The following is a 14,374-nucleotide window of genomic DNA, read 5'->3' on the forward strand; positions in this document are numbered from 1 at the left end:
AACCCGGCTTGCCCTTACAGGAAAAATCAGTGGAGTGCCCTTTATCTCTCAGGAAACTGAAACAGTGAGGGAGGGAGTAATATCCTGAAACACTCTAAGAATCTCCCCACAAAATGAACATCTCACTCATACATAAATACGCATCGTTGTCACTTCAATTCATGGTGAGCAGTAAATATCTGAGATTAAATTAAGTAGCCTATGCTATCCATCCCCCTCAACAACAACAAGGCTGGTAAACAGTGCAATTTATGAGAAAAAAAATATGGTTTAATGACTGCAGTCCATACCAGGACTTTATGGACAAATGATTCATGAGAGAGCAACTTGCCCATAGAGGATGATGGACATTTTTTTAGAGCCTTTTCAGCAAGTGAGCTGGTGTTATTTACAGATTTCCCTGAGGCTCTGAGATAAGGTTTTCAATGCTTGACCATGTATCAAATGCAATTTGAATTGGAGGCTACTTAAACTCTTCCAGCCCAATGGCCAAGAACAGTTGAGAGAAATGAGAGCAAGAAGTAGCCTAGTTTAGGAGTGTTTGTTGCTTTTAAACAATTTACCTATATTTGTTTCACTTAAGATGGTAGCAGAATTAGATGGAACTTGTGCATGAAAGTACAATAACGCAAACTGTGATGTGTTCACGATCACACTGAACCAGTAAATGGGCAGAGGAGACAATAAATATGATGAGTCTCCTCTCCAGCTCAGTTAGCTACAGTACCATCCATTCCCCATTAGACAGCTCAGCAAGCGTTATAATGTCAAAACACGTTCGTTATTCACCAAATACGAAGTTTCACTGAGAAAATATTGTAATTTACTCCCGTCACGTCCTGTATGTACTAGAGGTCGACCGATTAATCGGAATGGCCGATTAATTAGGGCCGATTTCATGTTTTCATAACAATCAGAAATCGGTATTTTTGGGCGCCGATTTCCAATTATTATTATTTTTTTTTCAATAAAAAATAAAATGTATAACTTTTATTTAACTAGGCAAGTCAATTAAGAACACATTCTTATTTTCAATGACTGCCTAGGAACTGTGGGTTAACTGCCTTGTTCAGGGGCAAAACGACAGATTTTCACCTTGTCAGCTCAGGGGTTTCAATCTTGCAATCGCACAGTTAATTAGTCCAACGCTCTAACCATTGCACTCCACGAGTAGCCTGCCTGTTACGCGAATGCAGTAGAAGCCAAGGTAAATTGCTAGCTAGCATTAAACTTATCTTATAAAAAACAATCAATCATAATCACTAGTTATAACTACTAATCCAGTTTAGCAGGCAATATTAACCAGGTGAAATTGTGTCATTTCTCTTGCGTTCATTGCACGCAGAGTCAGAGTATATGCAACAGTTTGGGCTGCCTGGCTCATTGCGAACTAATTTGCCAGAATTTTACGTAATTGTGACATACATTGAAGGTGCAATGTAACAAGAATATTTAGACTTAGGGATGCCACCCGTTAGATGAAATACCGAACGGTTCCGTATTTCACTGAAATAATAAACTTTTTTTTCTCGAAATGATAGTTTCCCAATTCGATCATATTAATGACCAAAGGCTCGTATTTCTGTGTGCTATTATGTTATAATTAAGTCTGATTTGATAGAGCAGTCTGACTGAGCAGCAGCAGGCCCATAATCATTCATTCAAACAGCACTTTCGTGCGTTTTGCCAGCAGCTCTTCTCAAGCACAGCACTGTTTATGACTTCAAGCCTATCAGCCTAATGGCTGGTGTAACCGATGTGAAATGGCTAGCTAGTTAGCGGGGTGCGCGCTAATACTGTTTCAAACGTCACTCACTTTTAGATTTGGAGTAGTTAAAAAAAAGCCACGGCTTTTGTGGAGCGATGGGTAACGATGCTTCGAGTGTGGCTGTTGTCGATGTGTTCCTGGTTCGAGCCCAGGTAGGGGCGAGGAGGGGGACGGAAGCTATACTGTTACACTGGCAATACTATAGTGCCTATAAGAACATCCAATAGTCAAAGGTATATGAAATACAAACGGTATAGAGAGAAATAGTCTTTTAAAAACTATATTAACTACAACCTAAAACCTCTTACCTTGGAATATTGAAGTCTCATGTTAAAAAGAACCACCAACTTTCATGTGTTCTCATGTTCTGAGCAAGGAACTTAAAAGTTAGCTTTTTTACATGGCACATAATTTACATGGCACACATTTTTACATGGCACATAATTACTTTCTTCTCCAACACTTTGTTTTTGCATTATTTAAACCAAATTGAACATGTTTCATTATTTATTTGAGGCTAAATTGATTTCATTTCTGTATCATATTAAGTGTTAATTCAGTATTGTTGTAATTGTCATTATTACAAATATATATATATATATATATATATATATATATATATATATATATATATATATATATTTACTATTAAATTATTATTATTATTTTATAACAATCGGCCGATTAATCGGCATCGGCTTTTTTTGGTCCTCCAATAATCAGCATCAAAAAATCATAATCGGTCGACCTCTAGTGTGGTGTAGCGCAAGGCAGTTCTCTAGGCCCTGTACTCTTTTCTATTTTTACCTATGACCTGCCACTGGGATTAAGGGGATCCTAATAAAATACCAAATACCAACAGATCTGTGAGAAACAGTGCTGGACAGGCGAGGGAGGAGGACACTGTCTAGTACCGGTGCCGCCGCCTCCCGCTAGCACAGCAGGCGGGAGTGACACTGTGATAGTTAACTAGCTAGCTAATCAGCGACACCATGTGCTATCTTGCTACTTAGAACACAGTGTCACCCCGACTCCTATGCAGTGGAATAAACCTTGCTTGAAAGGAGACTGTCTACCAATTGTCCCCAACTCCCGCTAGCACAGCAGGCGGGAGGCGACACCATGGACTAGCTAGCTTGATAGTTAGCTCGCTAACTAGCAAGCACACAGTGTCGTTAACTATCACGCTAGCTAGTCCATGGTGTCGCCTCCCGCCTGCTGTGCTAGCAGGAGGTGGGGACGATTGGTAGACAGTGTCCTTTTTTAAAGCTAACTAGCAAGCACATGGTGTCGCTAGCACACAGTGTGCTGTGTACCGGTTCTTAGGACTAGCTGGCTAAGCTAGTACACAGTGTCCTTCACTCCCGCCTGGCGAGCACCTGCCCTCGCCAGGGACGAAGGACACCATCTACCGGTGTATGGCTAGCTAGCTACTGTTGCCGCACCTTCTTCTGTGAGTTTATTGGTGGCTGGCATCCAACATTATTGTGCATTAACCCCACTTACTGTACTGGAGCGCCCCCGCCTCCTGCCTGTCCTAACTTAAAAATGTACCAATAGAAGTATAAAGAGGGGTTCCTGCAGATGCAGGAATACCCACATGCAGGAATACCCACATGCAGGAATACCCACATGCAGGAATACCCACATGCAGGAACGCCCTGAATTGCAGGCCAATTGTACCCTTCTCCTCATTACTGCCATGCACAGGTCAGCTGATACAGCAGGAGTACAGTATCCCAAAATATCATTGATAAAATATTTATTTCAACCTTTTTTGGAAGTACATACCGGGTGTGAAGGCAGTAAATGGCGATAGTTGCTCAGTGAAACTCCATATTTGGTGAGTATAACAAACATATTGACATAACGTTTGCAGAGCTGTCTAATAGAAACATGAATGGTGGCTAACTGGGCTAGAGAGGCTACTCGTCATATTCATCGTCTCCTCCTCTACCCAGTTCAGATCAACCTGGCCAGGAAATTCATGTACAGCAAAGTGTTGCTATGTAAACATACACCGTTTTGAGAAAGTTCACAGTGTGCACAGCAGGATCCCACTAATGAGATGGTGTCTGCACAGCACAGTTCTGCAGTCTGCACTGTTCTTTTGTGTGAACATAGCTTGCTACATTACATAACCTGGCAGTCTCAGTACACCACACACCCAAAGAGGTGCACAGGGCGTAAGCAAAGCTGTCATTCCCAATAACAGTGATCATGTCCTCCTCTTCCCCCACCAAGGCCATTGGCCAGTCTTTTCATGCTTCAAGCGGTCACACAATATGAATGTGTGTTTGAGAGGTTGGAGTGTGTAGCTGGTGATGGGGTGCAACTTTATTCACTGGTCCCAATGGAGAACTACACCATCATGTAGGATTTAGATTATAGATCATATATTGCCAATAATGTGTTTTTAGAAATATACCTAGTTATTTATTGTTCATCCAACTGTAAGATACTTTTATAATTGTGTAATAACTATCCATAAATAAGACACATTACAAAGCATGGCGCAAACGTGCAATGCAACTTGAACTGGACTGGGTTATTATGAAATGAAAAATACCATTAGCTAGTAGCTCTTACTCCATATGTAGTAAGCCTATCACTTTGGCTAGCATCTACTTTTCAATCTCGCGGTTGCTTCGTTCACTAAAATAGCATGGCTAGCTAGCTAGCAAAGCTAAGTGGTTTGCTAGCGACCTTCGGACTGAACTTCTTAACTAGCAACACTAGTTTCCCGAGCCTGTCGGTAGGGGCCATTCCTGTCTTATCCATAATTATAACGATTGAATTCACATTTGTCTTACCTTATACAGTGTTGTTGTTGCATGTTAGAAAACGGGAATACATGTCAAGGTGGCAGTTTTCAGAGAGCCTTCCAAGGTCCAAGCAAAAGTAATCGTAGCCTTCCAATAACTCAAGGAAAGTAATTTTGAGTCAGTCTCCCACAAAAAGCGAATCTTAGTACTCCTCTTATGTCCAGTAAACACATAACCTACTCATCACAAATATATGTGAAATATAAAAATACATTAAAGTTTGTAGTATTTGATGCAATATTTTCCAACTCCGACGCGAAAGCCAGACTCCGCTACATTGTCACTTGCTCCGTCAGATCCAATCCAGAATGTGTTCGTCCCTCCCACGGTCCTCTGTCCCCGCTTTCCCCTCCTCCGCTTCCAAAAAGAGCGAGCTGTGCGACCCGACTCGCGCCAGTGCGACTTGAAATGATATGACGTAAATAATAATAAATAATATAAATAAATACATAACATGCACTACACTACATTTTAAAGCCAGAATCCCTAGTTGTACATACATTTTTAATATATACGAATTGATTATTGAAGATGACAAATGCCTATGAGCTTAGTTCAACTGGTGTACCCAATCAGAACCAAAAATGTGTTTGTAAACAATGTAAATGTATTTAAAGAAACTGTATAGCCTCAAAACATGGTTACAACTATAATGTTGATATCATGGCTGGTCAGTCCTTGCATCCATAGCTCTATGAATTTGAGTTACAATTTGGTTACGTTTCTCCTGGCCCATCCCTCAGCTTTTTACCAAAATAGAGGCCGCTGATCGCTTTGCTATTGTTTCAATTAAGGACTCTAGCTTTAATTAGGTTTGTAGTAAAATTAAAGATTTTCTGATAGAATATAACAATTGTACATAAGATGCCATCCCATAACATTTTACACAGCTGTCAGTTGCAGAAAATGGCCATAACACAGCTTCCCCCAAAAATGTGTACAATTTGTTACAAGAGGTCATTATCTTGCCTTTACAGTGAATTACATGATCTAGCAGCATTCACTAGTCTATTATCAGGATTTCATTCATAACAGACACTGGAGATCCATGTATGTATGTAACAATAGCTCAGCAGATCAAAGCTTGACACAAGAATGTGTCACTTTGTCTTTATTGTGGCTTGGAGTAACCTATCCTTGGATAGGCACTGGACAAAGAGGCTGCAAGTCAAACTCATTTACAAAAAGGTTGGTATGAATGGACTGCTGGCATCATAATGTGAATGCTTTCATTGTGAGTCCCAGTCAAACCCGACAGTTTCTAATGAGAATAGGCATTGCAGGAAAATGAGAAAGAGGAATGACCAAGAGACTATAGTCTCGGCTCCCTGCACCTGCCTTCACAGAGAAGATAAGGGTTGTTCAAATGATCAAAGAAGGCCCGATCCCACAAACAGACGCTTGGAACACCTGAGCTTGGCTTTACACCGTCAAAGGCCTTTAATGTTGCTGTGAGACTAATGACAAAGGACGCTACACAACTCCAGCAGCCACTCCTTCAGAGGGACTACCTCCATAGCAAACATAGGAGTTCATTTCAAGGAAGGCTTTTCACATGAAAATACAATTGAGTGTCCATCATTTTACTTTTGTCCTCTTGTACAGTGACATTACTTTTCGTGCATGCAGTACCTCCCACAGCCAGCTCTCCATCTGCATGTCGTGGTTGGCATAGAAGCGCAGGGGCAGCATCACAGCATCACAGTAGTGGTCAGAGAAGTCTGCAAAGTTTTTTGTGATGAAACCATAGGCAGACACCTGCAGGAAGGTATGAGATTTGTTCACTTATGCATGAATTGCATTCTCAGTCAGCTGTGTAAATATTTGCATGCATTGTTTCAGTATAGCACCATCTAGCCTTCAATACAGATGTAGGATCTTAATTTGATCACCCTGTTGCAGTAGAACTTTCCTGAAAAGCAGGAAATTAAATACTTGTGTGTTTGAGATTTAAAAAGGCTTCTGAAGTTTGTAATTTCCACTTTTACATTTCAGACTTGATTTTCTATTACAAAAAAAACATATCAACCCCTACAAAAAAGTTCATTAATTATAATCCACATTTACTGTTTCTGTAGGATTATGTTAATGAATTACATCTGACACAATCAATATGGAATAACAGTATATTGGGTCTATACCAGGACTATAAACAGAGGTTGTCATGGTTTCCCAATAAATTACTTCCATACTGGCCAAGTTGCCATATGTCATTAGACACTTGGTTGGTTAAACAGTGACCAATAGATGACCAAGGTCAAAGCGTGTGGTGATGTGACCTGACCTGGTCGCAAATGTGCAGGGCGGTCAGAAGCATCAGAGCACCAGTGCTGGGCATGTAGAGCTAACTGTACTTCAGCAGGAGAGACTTGAAGCATTGACAGCCAACAGTCATTAGTGTCAAAAGCAGATAATAATGATCTAAAAGTCTCAATTTGACCTGGCAATACGAGTCCCCTTACCTTTGCGTTACAAATGTAATAAAATCTGGATGAAGCATTTTAAAGTGCTGGTACCTGAAATCCAAAGTACCGAGAGGGCCTGTTTGAGGGGATAAATGTAGTAAGGGGTGAAAAAACGTTCCATTAAGAACGTCAAAAAGTACATCAATAGCAAGGGAGCTTACAAAAAGATGACTATCATCAAGTGAATTGTATGCGTTAAGCCCTACCACCACTCACAAGATTCTATCCATTGCACACCGCACCACATTCATAGAAATACAACAGCACCATCTTGTGGTAATAAATTGAATTACAGCTGAGAAGCCTATTAACCAGCATAAGCGCAAGATCATTGCGCTTTCCTTGCCCACAGTACTTCAACACACCATTGTATCGTGCTGTTCAAATGTACTACTCTTCTTAATGTGGGCTTCACATATGTGACCCTCTCAACTCACCAGTCCCCCTTGTCATGACCGGAGGTGACAGTGAGACCCTGGATAGCAGCTGACATCATCACATAGTCACGTTCGTTGGACGGAATGAAGATATATCGGACTCTCTGCAGATAGGGAATAGTCAAAGCTTTAAGGAATAGTTGCATAAACCACCACGCAGAGTATGACAAATTCCTAACACTTTAAAATGGACCGGATTCAACACTGTAACCCAGGGTTTCCCAAACTTGGTCCTCTTGACCCCAAGGGGTGCATGTTTTGGTTTATGCCCTAGCACTTCACAGCTGATTCAAATAATAAACTAATTATCAAGCTTTGATCATTTGAATCAACTGTGTAGTGTTAGGGCAAAAACCAAAACGTGCACCCCTTGAGGTCCAGAGGGCAGAGTTTGGGAAACGCTGCTGTAGCCTGTCCCACAAGTTCTTACCTGTCCCTGTGGGACCTTGGTGAAGCCATCTTTTCTGTAAAAATTGAGGGAATTCTTCATAGTGTTTGTGATGAACCCATAGAAAGATGTCTTTGTGCCCACGTCCTCCTCAAAGTGCTTGGTGATTGCCCCATTGACCCTGGAATAAATCATTTACCATCAGTCTAATACTTAAGCGTTTCCTTAAAAACGATTTGGATTAATATAAGGAAATATTTACAATTGCAACAAACTTGATCTTAGTTATGTCAAAGAGCAATAAGAAGTCTAATAGTTTTTTGAAGATGGTCGAAGGGGAGCTGCCGCAGCACTACTGACCTGATGACAAATTGGTGACTGTCGATGGCCCTGCCTTGTTTGGAGCCTCGTAGGATGCCGCCATTTCCCACCACAGCACAGCGGACACACTGATCAGGCCACCTGCGCTCAAACAGGCTACTGCTGGACGAGTCGTTGAGCAGGGACAAAGTGGATCTCACAACTGATCAACAACAAATAAGCAAAAAGGCGAGAGGACAATGACTTTATATACAGTACACACGTAGTTTGGTTGAGATTATTAAATAGGGTCCTGAAGGGAATGTTCATACTGTCCTGGTGTAACGGATGTGAAACGCTAGCTCAGTTAGCGGTGGTTCGCGCTAAATAGCGTTTCATTCGGTGACGTCACTTGCCTGAGACCTTGAAGTAGTAGTTCCCTTTGCTCTGCAAGGGCCGCGGCTTTTGTGGAGCGATGGGTAACGATGCTTCGTGGGTGACTGTTGTTGATGTGTGCAGAGGGTCCCTGGTTCGCGCCCGGGTATGGGCGAGGGGACGGTCTAAAGTTATACTGTTACACTGGGGCAGGCCTTTCCAGCCATATACCTCTCCAATCGCCCCACTCTGAATGGCTGAAGCTCCCAGCCCACTGCAGCACAGGCACTTTAAAGTTAAAGCGTAGTCTGAGGAAGTCGTCCTTCTTCACTGCTTTTCTCAGAGGACACAAACCCTCCAGCTAAGTAGAGACAGACCTCACTTGACATTGTACTGTACAAGACGGATATGTGTGCCTTTGTTCTATTAGATGAGAGTCAACTACATCATCTCTGTGCGAGTACCTTCTCTTCCCCAGTTGCTGTGGTGTTGTCCCAAAGCTCATCGCAAGTCCAAATGCTATCAAACTCTGTGTCTTGACTGGAAGGAGAAGACAACATGTATTGAAAATGCACAACAACGAGTTAAATCCACACAAAACCTTGTTAAGTGGACAGAAGCACATCAGACCAATCCAGTGGATTTGTCTAAGGTCAGGATGGGCAACTCTGATGGGGGTGGGGGCCACAAAATCTGACCTCATGGCTCGCAGGTCTGCGTACCCACATCCATACCCACACATGCAGTCAGAGCTAGCCCTAGCCTTTTGGGGACCCTCAGGGAAATTTGAAGTGAAATTTCTGTACATTTCCTGCAATTCCACACATGTTGCAGTTTTAAAGCAAGTTTGCTGCAAATCTACACATTTTGCCATGGCGGGGAGGGGAGGGGGGAGAAAAGTTTCCAGTTTTTAATAAGACATCTGACTGAGAGTGAGTAACAAAATCACTGGGGGCCACCGGTAGCCAGCAGCATACCACTGCTGGCTTGCTTCTGAAGCTAAGCAGGGTTGGTCCTGGTCAGTTCCTGTATGGGTGACCAGATGCTGCTGGAAGTGGTGTTGGAGGGCCAGTAGGAGGCACTCTTTCCTCTGGTCTAAAAAATATCCCAATGCTCCAGGGCAGTGATTGGGGACACTGCCCTGTGTAGGGTGCTGTCTTTCGGATGGGACGTTAAACGGGTGTCCTGACTCTCTGAGGTCATTAAAGATCCCATGGCACCTATTGTAAGAGTAGGGGTGTTAACCCTGGTGTCCTGGCTAAATTCCCAATCTGGCCCTCAAACCATCACGGTCACCTAATAATCCCCAGTTTACAATTGGCTCAATAATCCCCCTCCTCTCCCCTGTAACTATTCCCCAGGTCGTTGCTGAAAATGAAAATGTGTTCTCAGTCAACTTACCTGGTAAAATAACAGATAAATAAAGATAGGTAATTCAACCATAATTACTGCAAGTTTAAATAGCTGGCTGCAAAATGAATTTATAAAAAATAGCTTACATGGGCTAATTGAGTGAAGTGAGAAAAACTGCTGATGTACAACCAAATTACAAAATTCCACTTGATGTATTCTACTATTTTAACTCTCAGTAAATTGAGACCCCAACCCCCCCAACCCCCCAAAAAATATATATTTATTTACACCCTGTGGGCTGTCAGTTACCCATCCTTGGTTTAATGAATACAACCCATCAAAACAACTTTCAGCTTCAACTTTCAGCAACTAACATGAAGGTAGAGTCTTATGAATGGGAAACGGATTATTACAAACTCCCCCCAAAAATGCATCAATTTGATAAATGTAATCTCATCTGCCAAAATCGAACCATTTCACAATAAGACACAAGAAAACTACAGTCGCAGTAGGATGAGTGTGTCAATGTCTCAGTTGAATGCAACAGGTCATAGAACTGTCAGGGTTGATGGATTACAGGGATGAAAATACAGGTAGTTGATTTGTATGGATTACATTTTTTTGGATAATGGTTTCCCAATTAACTAAGTAGCCTAGATTACATTCTACCAACGTTTTAGAATATACAAATGTTTGAGAGGGAAAACAATTTCAAAAAATGCAGAATATTCACCTGTTCGGAAGTCTGTCGTGGAAGAAGTCCAGGTCATAGTATTGTCCATACATAATCATGGTTATAGTAACACTTACACAAAAAGCCCCCACTAGGAAGACACACTTCCTCCAAGAAATCGTCATATTTCTCAACTAGAGAACATAATATCTCGTGCTGTTTGAGTATAAAACAAAAGTTTGAGTTTAACTTTCTGTTACAAGTCATTTACTGCTCTAAAACCCAGGTGAGTCAGTTGGGTGAACAAGGTCCATATCCCTAATGCTTCAAGTGTTGTGCACAACAGGAGCAAAACAATTTTCCTCTGCGTCTTTTTTCAGTCAGTCTATGATCTGTCCCGCAGAGTATGATTGTGTTGTCTCTGTCCTGTTTTTATTTTTAGCTCTCAATATAACGACACATGGCAAGACCCAGATGCAGACACAGGAGACAGAAGGTTAGAGTCTCTGATATTTCTTAAACAACAAGAGGCAGGTCAAGGACAGGTAAACGTGAATTAACCAGGTCAGAGATCCAAACGGTACAGGGAGGCAGGCAGGTTCTAGGTCAGGTCAGGCTGAATGTTCAGGCAGGCGGGCTCAGAGTCAGGTCAGGCTGAATGTTCAGGCAGGCGGGCTCAGAGTCAGGTCAGGCTGAATGTTCAGGCATGCAGGCTCAGAGTCAGGTCAGGCTGAATGTTCAGGCAGGCGGGCTCAGAGTCAGGTCAGGCTGAATGTTCAGGCAGGCGGGCTCAGAGTCAGGTCAGGCTGAATGTTCAGGCAGGCGGGCTCAGAGTCAGGGCAGGCTGAATGTTCAGGCAGGCGGGCTCAGAGTCAGGTCAGGCTGAATGTTCAGGCAGGCGGGCTCAGAGTCAGGTCAGGCTGAATGTTCAGGCAGGCGGGCTCAGAGTCAGGTCAGGCTGAATGTTCAGGCAGGCGGGCTCAGAGTCAGGTCAGGCTGAATGTTCAGGCAGGCGGGCTCAGAGTCAGGTCAGGCTGAATGTTCAGGCAGGCGGGCTCAGAGTCAGGTCAGGCTGAATGTTCAAGCAGGCGGGCTCAGAGTCAGGTCAGGCTGAATGTTCAGGCAGGCGGGCTCAGAGTCAGGTCAGGCTGAATGTTCAGGCAGGCAGGCTCAGAGTCAGGGCAGGCTGAATGTTCAGGCAGGCGGGCTCAGAGTCAGGTCAGGCTGAATGTTCAGGCAGGCGGGCTCAGAGTCAGGGCAGGCTGAATGTTCAGGCAGGCGGGCTCAGAGACAGGTCAGGCTGAATGTTCAGGCAGGCGGGCTCAGAGTCAGGGCAGGTAAAAAGTCAAAACCAGGAGCACAGAAAAAACCACACTGGTTGACTTGACAAGACAAACTGGCAAAAGACAGGAAAATCAGGAAAATGAAGAAGTATTAACGAGATTTGGAAGATAAGAACAACGGACTAATATCTCTGGCGAGACTCTAAACACAAGAAACCCAAAAAACGGAAGAGACAAGCCGATGACAGATGCAGAGTGCCTCTGTGACTATCCACAGACAGCATTAACTCTGGCTCCTCTACCAATTGTGAGCGTTTTGGGGACAACATTGAGGCCAACACCCCCAGCACGTAAGAGGGTTTGACACATACGTCGGGGGAAGAAGAAATCCACTACCACCCCACGACACCTATCAATTCATACCCAGGACGAGCCCTCAGTCCAACAGGAGATAAATGTCTTCAACTTATCAAGGAAGATCCTGACATCCGCTCACCTCGGTGTTTTCAATAAGTGGGTACAAATAACATTTGTACCCACTGCATACATTAATGACTTTGATTTCCAGATAGATCTATTCAAGTTTTTCATAATCTGAGATTGGGTGAGTTCTTTGATAAGAGTGATACTTACATGACTCCACTTGAAATGTCATCCTCAGTGAGATGTATACATAGGTCTACCACGCTAATCAATAGACTTACCTGTCCTACCGTGAGTCAAGGAGGAGATGTAGCCGTTAACCCAGCTGGGGTACCTGGGAACTCTGAGAGAACTACATTTAGAGCAAAAAGTTAATTTGTACATCCCCCCCCAAACGCAATGCCTCCATAGAAACCTTCTGTAAGATTGTTGAAAAGGATATAGGTGACTTACTGAAAGATAAACAGAAACACAAATCCTATGATAACCTGAGTAGAGACAAGAGAATGGCTCTTAAGGACTTAAAGTCAGATCCTTTGATTATCATAAAAAAATGTGTCAAAGGAGAAGGAATTTGTATACAAAATAAATGTGACTATGTGAATGAATGTCGCCGACAACTATCTAAAGGTGACTTCAATCACAAACTGAATTGTAACCCTACCCTGGAATTCCAGCATAATATCTCATCCACAGTGGAAAGATGTTTGGAATCAGGACAAATCACTAAACAAGAAGTTGAATTTCTATGTGTGAAATTTCCCAAGATACCAATTTTATATACAGTCACTAAATTACACAAACAAGTATCTCCTCCTCCAGGTAGACCCAGTGTCTCCTCCCCCAGGTAGACCCAGTGTCTCCTCCTCCAGGTAGACCCATTGTAGCAGCAATCGACTCTGTGACATCCAACATTTCTAAGTTTACCACATGGATTACCACATTAAACCGATGGTTGAGAATCTCCCATCTTATGTCAAAGATACTAGTCACATGATCTCATTGATAGAGGGCTTAGGAAGGATACACTGGAGGCTCGCAGGCGCTACAACACTTCCTTCAGCAGAGAGACCCTTGCTCCATCTAATGATTGCATCTTACAACTTACTGAACTGGTATTATCCCATAACTATTTTGTCTTTGAGTCAGACTTTTCACTTCAAATTCAGGGTGTAGACATGGGCTCCCCTTTTCCCCCCAACTAGGCTAACCTGTATGTGGGACAATTTGAAGAAGCATTCCTTTTTAAAACAGACACACACTCCTTACTTTCTATAATACTTCTATGGAAGAGATACATAGATGATGTCTTGCTCTGGGAAGGAAGCCAGCAGGAACTAAATTAATTCCAAAGTCTACTAAATGAGAGGTCTGAATACCTCAATTTCACCATGCTGACTGGTGAGAGAAAAATAAACTACCTGGATTTATGGATTATCAAAGAGAATGATGCATTACACACAGACTTATACACAAAGCCCACAGATCGCAAAACCTTGCAATGTGCAGATAGTATGCATCCCCTTCCCCTCAAGAATGGTCTACCATATAGCCAGTTGTGTAAGGTTAAACGAATATATGGCCACCAGTCAGATTTTGACCGCAATGCTAAAACAATGACAGTTAAATTTAAAATGAGATGCTGCAAGGACAAAACTTTTGATGCGGCAATGATGAAAATATCTCAAAAACCAAGTGATGAATTACTAAAAACTCAACCAAAGAAGAAAAACAACGCAACCGTCTTTTGTACTAAGTACACCAAGGGTTCTGAGAAAATGAAAGCAATTCTGAAAAAGCACTGGCATATTCTGCAATCAGACAAAAACCTCTTCAAGGAACCCCCACTGATGGTCTATAGGCGTGGTCGCAATATTGGAGATAGTTTGGTGAGATCTGACATGCCCCCTGAGCCCACTCAGACACTCTTGACACCTATCCCAAATGAGAACTACAAATGTGGCTCATGCGCACAGTGTAATAGCACCATAAAAACATATTTCTTCAGACAACCACATACAGATCGAAAGATCCCTGTGAGGGGCATCATCTCATGCAAGACCAAGGGAGTAATATATCTCATC

The 14,374-nt window shown here is 42.6% G+C and overlaps 1 protein-coding gene and 1 pseudogene across 8 annotated transcripts in view; both read right to left on the reverse strand.

Moving 5' to 3' along the window:
- The window catches only part of LOC112235031 (caskin-2), an 86,876-nt gene extending 81,959 nt beyond the window's left edge, over nt 1-4,917 (reverse strand). For 7 of the 8 annotated variants that reach the window (XM_042327668.1, XM_042327674.1, XM_042327673.1 and 4 more), the window contains exon 1: nt 4,582-4,916. The gene's annotated coding sequence lies outside the window, so the exon portion shown is untranslated. Of the gene's footprint in view, nt 1-4,581 lie in introns of all 8 variants that reach the window. The other variant, XM_042327670.1, reaches the window with a different exon arrangement.
- Nucleotides 4,918-5,911: 994 nt separating this feature from the next.
- On the reverse strand, nt 5,912-11,341 carry LOC112225756 (annotated as a pseudogene).
- Nucleotides 11,342-14,374: the final 3,033 nt, after the last annotated feature.

Source organism: Oncorhynchus tshawytscha, linkage group LG09, assembly GCF_018296145.1.
Source record: "Oncorhynchus tshawytscha isolate Ot180627B linkage group LG09, Otsh_v2.0, whole genome shotgun sequence".
NCBI classification, from domain to species: Eukaryota; Metazoa; Chordata; class Actinopteri; order Salmoniformes; family Salmonidae; genus Oncorhynchus; species Oncorhynchus tshawytscha.